This window comes from Theropithecus gelada, chromosome 20, assembly GCF_003255815.1.
Source record: "Theropithecus gelada isolate Dixy chromosome 20, Tgel_1.0, whole genome shotgun sequence".
Lineage (NCBI taxonomy): Eukaryota > Metazoa > Chordata > Mammalia > Primates > Cercopithecidae > Theropithecus > Theropithecus gelada.
This window is the reverse complement of record NC_037688.1, coordinates 55,727,639-55,734,814: the sequence shown is the minus strand read 5'-3', so window position 1 is coordinate 55,734,814 and position 7,176 is coordinate 55,727,639.

The following is a 7,176-nucleotide window of genomic DNA, read 5'->3' as shown; positions in this document are numbered from 1 at the left end:
ATTGATTGAACCCAGGAGGCGGAGGTTGCAATGAGCCGAGATTGCGCCACTGCACTCCAGCCTGGGTGACAGAGCAAGACTTCGTCTCAAAAAAAAAAAAAAAAAAAAAACCAAACCAAGACCCTATCGGGCACTCACACAGTCACACAGGCAGCTGGACAGCATAAAAGTGCACTGACAGGTATGGGCAGGCCAGCAGGCCATCCACCAGCCGAATGATGTAGAGTTTGGCCAGAAGGTGGGAGGAGAGCCACTGAGTGGCCTGACTCAGGGGGAATACCACCTTCCCACTCCATCTCCCTCTGGCTCACCCATCTGCTGAGAGCTACTTCCATTTAGTAAAGCCTTGCACTCATTCTCCAAGCCCACGTGTGATCTGATTCTTCCGGTACACCAAGGCAAGAATCCTGGGATACAGAAAGCCCTCTGTCCTTGAGGTAAGGCAGGGGGTCTAATTGAGCTCACTAACACAAAGTGCCTATGGATCCTACAAACGGCAAAACTAAAAGAGCACCCTGTAACACACGCCCCCTGGGGCTTCAGAGCTGTAAGCTTTCACCCGTAGACACTGCCGTGGGGTCACAGCCCCACAGTCTGACCATCTGCTTGCTCCCCCTAGAGGATTGAGCAGCGGGGCACTGAAGAAGCAACCACACCCCCATCACATGCCCTGCAAGGGGGATAGGAAAGGAACTTTTCCCATTTCAGTTTCATACATTCAGCATTTGCTGCATGTCTAGCTCTCTTTAGCACTGAAGGGACAATACTCTCCTGAAAGAATAGCGGGAATTAGCAGATTGAGAGAAAAGAAAGGAGGCCATTTTTGGTAGAGGGAACAGTATCGACAAAATCCTGAAGGCACTAAAGTTCAAGGCACATTCAGTGGCTGGTCTGTTGGGGTTACAATATAGCAATGCCTCTGCACACACCCTAGCTGTAACCCTTGTTTTCCCTCCTCCGTCCTCCTCCTTCCCTCTCTTCTGTCTCTCTCTTTCGCCTCCTCCCATGTCTTCTCTCCACAGAAATTGAAACAAACAAAAAGAATGAGACAGAGCGATATGCACTGATACAGAATGAGCTGCAAGATATATGAATAATGAAATAAGATGCAGGAAACACTAGTAGGGATAGATATGTTCCAGGTAGACACACACACACACAGACACACATACACACCCTGATCTATATAATTTATATACACACACACAATACACACATCTATCTATATCCTTTCTCTCTCTCTCTCTATCTAGTCATTCCTTGGTATCCTCTGGGGATTGGTTCCAGTACTCCTGGGAGATACCAAAATCTGTCCATACTCAAGTCCCACAGTTGCCCCTGTGGAACCCGTGGTTACAAAATGGGGCCCTTGGTATACACGGGTTTCAAATCCAATGAATACTGTTATTTTTGGTTGGCATTTGGTTCCAGATGTGGAACCCACCTGTATGGAGGATTGACTGTATTTATTGCATAAAATCCACATATACATAGACCTGCACATGGTTCAAGGGTCAACTGTGTGTGTGTGTGTGTGTGTGTGTGTGTGTGTGTATATACACAAAGAGATACGGAGAGAGAGGGCACAAAGCGACATCTGGAAGATAATGCTATAAACTGACAATTGTGTTTGCTTCTACAGAGAAAAGCTGATGAACCGGAGGTCAGGGCGGGAAAGAAACATTTTTTCCTGCATATTCTTCTTCTTCCTGTGTATTCTGTTGTACCATTTACATTTTGTAATAATGTACACATACTATTTAAAAGTAAAGAGAGCCAGGCGCGGTGGCTCACACTCGTAATCCCAGCATTTTGGGAGGCCGAGGTGGGCAGATCACCTGAGGTCAGGAGTTCTAGACGAGCTTGGACAACATGGTGAAACCCCTTCTTTACTAAAAATACAAATATGAGCTGGATGTGGTGGTGTGTGCCTGTAAATCCCAGCTACTCAGGAGGCTGAGGCAGGAGAATTGCTTGAACCCATGAGGTGGAGGTTGAAGTGAGCCAAGATAACACCATTGCACTCCAGCCTGGGCAACAAGAGCAAAATTCCATCCCCCCCCCCAAAAAAAAAGATATTTGTGGATTTACAGATGTACAATGAGCCCTGAGACAGAGTTTTGCTCTGTTGCCCAGGCTGGAGTGTAGTGGTGTGATCTCGGCTCACTGCACCCTCCACCTCCTGGGTTCAAATGGTTCTCCTGCCTCAGCCTTGTGAGTAGCTGGAATTACAGGCATGCGCCACCACGTCTGACAAATTTTTGTATTTTTAGTAGAGATAAGAGTTTCACCATGTTGGTCAGACTGGTCTTGAACTCCTGACCTCAAGTGATCCACCCGCCTTGGCCTCCCAAAGTGCTGGGATTACAGACGTGAGCCACTGTGCCTGGATGATACTCATTTATTTTTATTTTTTTAGAGACGGAGTCTCGCTATGTTGTCCAGGCTGCCCTCAAACTCCTGGGCTCAAGTGATCCTCCTGCCTTGGCCTCCCAAAGTGTTGGAATTACATGTGTGAGCCAATGCTCCTGGCTTCAATATCCCCTTTCTAAAATAGGTATCTCAAAAGACATTCGGGCTGGGCATAGTGGCTCATGCCTGTAATCCCAGCACTTTGGGAGGCTGAGGTGGGCGGATCATGAGGTCAAGAGATCGAGACCATCCTGGCCAACATGGTGAAACCCCATCTCTACCAAAAATACAAAAATTAGCTGGACATGGTGGCGTGTGCCTGTAGTCTCAGCTAGTCGGGAGGCTGAGGCAGGAGAATCACTTGAACCTGGGAGGCGGAGGTTGCAGTGAGCCGAGATCACGCCACTACACTCCAGCCTGGCAACAGAGAGAGACTTCGTCTCAAAAAAAAAAAAAAGACTGAAATTCACAGATAACATAACTTTCTGACACACACAATTTTATTGTATTTTGCTTTGTGTTTAATTTTCTCAAATAGACCTCAAGTACCTTGAAGACAGGAATGTCTTAGTATCCCCCTCAGTGCATTTCACATAGTACATGTTCAATTTATTATTATAAATTTTTTGTTTGGAAACAGAGCCTTGCTCTGTCACCCAGGCGTGAGTGCAGTGGCACGATTTCTGCTCACTGACATCTCCGCCTCTGAGGCTCAAGCAATTTTCCTGTCTCAGCCACTGGAGTAGCTGGGATTACAGGCATGTACCACCACACCCAACTAATGTTTATATTTTTAGTAGAGACAGGGTTTCACCATATTGGCCAGGCTGGTCTCAAACCCCTAGCCTCAAGTGCTCTGCCTGCCTCAGCCTCCCAAGATGCTGGGATTACAGGCATGAGTCACACACCCTGCCCATTATTGTAATTATTGAAAGGCAACATACATATAGCTAAATGAACCAACTGCACTAATCAATCACTGGTTTGGTGTCTATCATCTTCTATTAGTTTTGCCTGTTTTTTGATTTTTTTTTTTTACTAGAGACAAGATCTCACTTTCTTGCCCAGGCTGGTGTGCAATTGTGAGATCCCAGCTTACTGCAGCCTTGAACTCCTGGGTTTAAGGGATTCTCCTAGCTCAGCCTCCCAAGTAGCAGGGACCACAGGTGTACACCACCAAGTTCAGCTAATGTTTTTTGTGGGGTTTTTGTTTTTTGTAGAGATAGGGGCCTTACTATGTTCCCAGACTGGTCTCAAACTCCTGGCCTCAAGCAATCATCCTGACTCAGCCTCCCAAAGCACTGGCATGACAAACGTGAGCCACTGCGCCTGGCCAGTTTTGCTGGTTCTTGAGCTTCATATAAACAGAAATTAAGGCATATACTCTTTTGTACCTGGCTTCTTTTGCTGACCATAATACTTAGCAATTCATCCATGTGAAGTGCACCAGTATGGTAGGACATTCTTGTTTGTTTGTTTGTTTGTTTGTTTTTTGAGACAGAGTTTTGCTCTTGTTGTCCAGGTTGGAGTGCAATGGCGCGATCTTGGCTCGCCGCAACCCTGCCTCAAGCTATTCTCCTGCTTCAGCCTCACAAGTAGCTGGGATCACAGGCATGCACCGCTGGGATCACAGGCATGCACCACCACACCTGGCTAATTTTACATTTTTTTTTTTTTTTTTGGAGACGGAGTCCCGCTCTGTCACCCAGGCTGGAGTTCAGTGGCCAGATCTCAGCTCACTGCAAGCTCCGCCTCCCAGGTTCACGCCATTCTCCTGCCTCAGCCTCCCAAGTAGCTGGGACTACAGACGCCTGCCACCTCGCCCAGCTAGTTTTTTGTATTTTTTAGTAGAGATGGGGGTTTCTCCATTTTGGTCAGGTTGGTCTCGAACTCCTGACCTCAGGTGATCTGCCCACCTCGGCCTCCCAAAGTGCTGGAATTACAGGCGTGAGCCACCGCGCCTGGTGCAGTCATTCTTTTTAAATTCCTGAATGGTTTTCAGCTGAATGATGATACCACAATGTATCCATTCTCCGGTTTTTGTTTTTGTTTTTTTTTTTTTTTTTTTTATGGAGTCTCACTGTGTTCTCCATGATGAAGTGCAGCGGCACAATCTTGGCTCACTGCAACCTCTGCCTCCCGGGTTCAAGAGGTTCTGGTGCCTCAGCCTCCGGATTAGCTTAGATTACAGGCATGCACCATCACACCTGGCTAATTTTTGTATTTTTAGTAGAGACGAGGTTTCATCATGTTTAGTAGAGACCAGGCCAGGCTGGTCTTGAAATCCTGATCTCAGGTGATCCTCCCACCCTGGCCTCCTAAAGTACTGGGATTACAGGTGTGAGCCACCATACCTGGCCACATTATAAATAAAGCTTGTATCAACATTTTTTTCAATATTTACATCATATGTTTTAAACTTTTATTATTACGTACAGAGTAGTTTTTGTTATACATCCCTGTTGAATTGAATATTTTATTTATTTATTTATTTATTTTTTGAGATGGAGTCTTGCTCTGTCACCCACGCTGGAGTGCACTGGCATGATCTCAGCTCACGGTAACCTCCACCTCCTAGGTTCAAGCGATTCTCCTGCCTCGGCCTTCTAAGTAGCTGGGATTACAGGTACGTGGCACCACACCTAGCTAATTTTTGTATTTTTTAGTAGAGATGGGGTTTTACCATGTTGGCCAGGCTGGGACTATTTTATTATTATGAGATGACACTCTTTATCTGCAGTAATACTTTTTGTGTGAAAGTCTATTTTTTCTGATATTAATGTAGCTTTTCCAACTTCATTTTAGTTGGTATTGGCCTGATGTTTTTTATTAATTGCTTTTCAATATTTCTGTATAATAATGATATTTATACACATCTTGAAATAGCATATAGCTAGTAGCTAGATTTTTTCTTTTTTTTTTTTTTGAGATGGAGTTTCACTCTTGATGCCCAGGCTGGAGTGCAATGGCACGATCTCAGCTCACTGCAACCTCTGCCTCCTGGGTTCAAGTGATTCTCCTGCCTCAGCCTCCCAAGTAGCTGGGATTATAGGCACCCACCATCACGCTCAGCTAATTTTTGTATCTTTAGTAGAGACAGGGTTTCACCATGTTGGCCAGGCTGGAATCAAACTCCTGATCTCAAGTGCCTCAGCCTCCCAAACTGGTGAAATTACAGGTGTGAGATACTGCACCTGGCCTATACTTACCATTTTTATACTTAGAATCATGGTGACTGAGGCACTGCAGTGCAGCTTGTAAGCAATGGATTTTACTATGTATGTTGCCTTCAGTAAAGGAATTGTCCAAGTACAGCGAACAACTCTTGGTAAAGATCCCAATGAAGCAAAATACATCTTCCTTCAATGACCTGAGATTTCAGTCAGCTCAGGCTGCTATAACACAATACCATAAACAGGGTGGCTTAAAAACAATATTTATTTTTCACAGTTCTGGAGGCGGGAAGTCCAAGATCAAGGTGCTGGCAAAATTGATTTGGTGTCTGGTGAGGGCTCTGTTCCTGGTTTGCTGACAGCTGCCTTTTTTTTTTTTTTTGAGACGGAGTCTCGCTCTGTAGCCCAGGCTGGAGTGCAGTGGCCGGATCTCAGCTCACTGCAAGCTCCGCCTCCCGGGTTCACGCCATTCTCCGGCCTCAGCCTCCCGAGTAGCTGGGACTACAGGTGCCTGCCACCTCGCCCGGCTATTTTTTGTATTTCTTAGTAGAGACGGGGTTTCACCGTGTTAGCCAGGATAGTCTCGATCTCCTGACCTCGTGATCCGCCCGTCTCGGCCTCCCAAAGTGCTGGGATTACAGGCTTGAGCCACCGCGCCCGGCCGACAGCTGCCTTCTTGCTGTATCGCCACTTGGTAGAGAAAGAGATTACTTGTCTCGTTCTCTTTCTGCAAGGGCATTAATACCATCACGAAGTCTCCCACCCTCATGACGTAATCTAGCTCCAATTACCTTCCAAGAGCCTCACCTTCTCACCTTCAAATACTATCACATTGGGGCTTCAACATATGTGTTTGGCAGGAGGACACAAACATTTAGTTCATACTAATACGTGATAGTTGAATTCTTGAAAAATTCAATGTATATTAAAACCAAGTAAGAAATACTTTGGGTTTAGACTGGGCACAGTGGCTCACGCCTGTAATCCCAGCACTTTGGGAGGCTGAGGTGGGTGGATCACCTGAGGTCAGGAGTTCAAGACCAGCCTGGCCAACATGGTGAAACCCCCGTCCCTACTAAAAATACAAAAATCAGCCAGGTGTGGTGGTGCATGCCTGTAATCCCAGCTATTCAAGAGGCAGGGGCAGGAGAATTGCTTGAACCTGGGAGGCTGAGGTTGCGGTGAGCTGAGATCGCACTATTGCACTCCAGCTTGAGAGACTGAGCAAGACTCCATACTGAAAGAAAAAAAAACTTTGGTTCATATATAATGTAAAATGAAGTTAGATTCTTAGCACATATTGTTGGATGTCCGGGGGTGGATATTAAAAAACCACTAAAATGTAGAAGAATCTCTCTTCATCCAGGACCATACCATGCATGGCAGGATGGCTTTGCTCTCTCCCATTAAGGACACTGTCACATTCACGGTGAGATCAAGGCCCCCACAAACAAGCTTCCAAAATGACCCTAGGGGGCAGTACTACCCCACTGAAAGAAAGAAAAAGGAAAATATAGGAGTAAATCCTCATTACCTTGGATTTGGCAACAGTTTCTTTTTTTTTTTTTTTTTTTTTTTTTTTTTTTTTTTT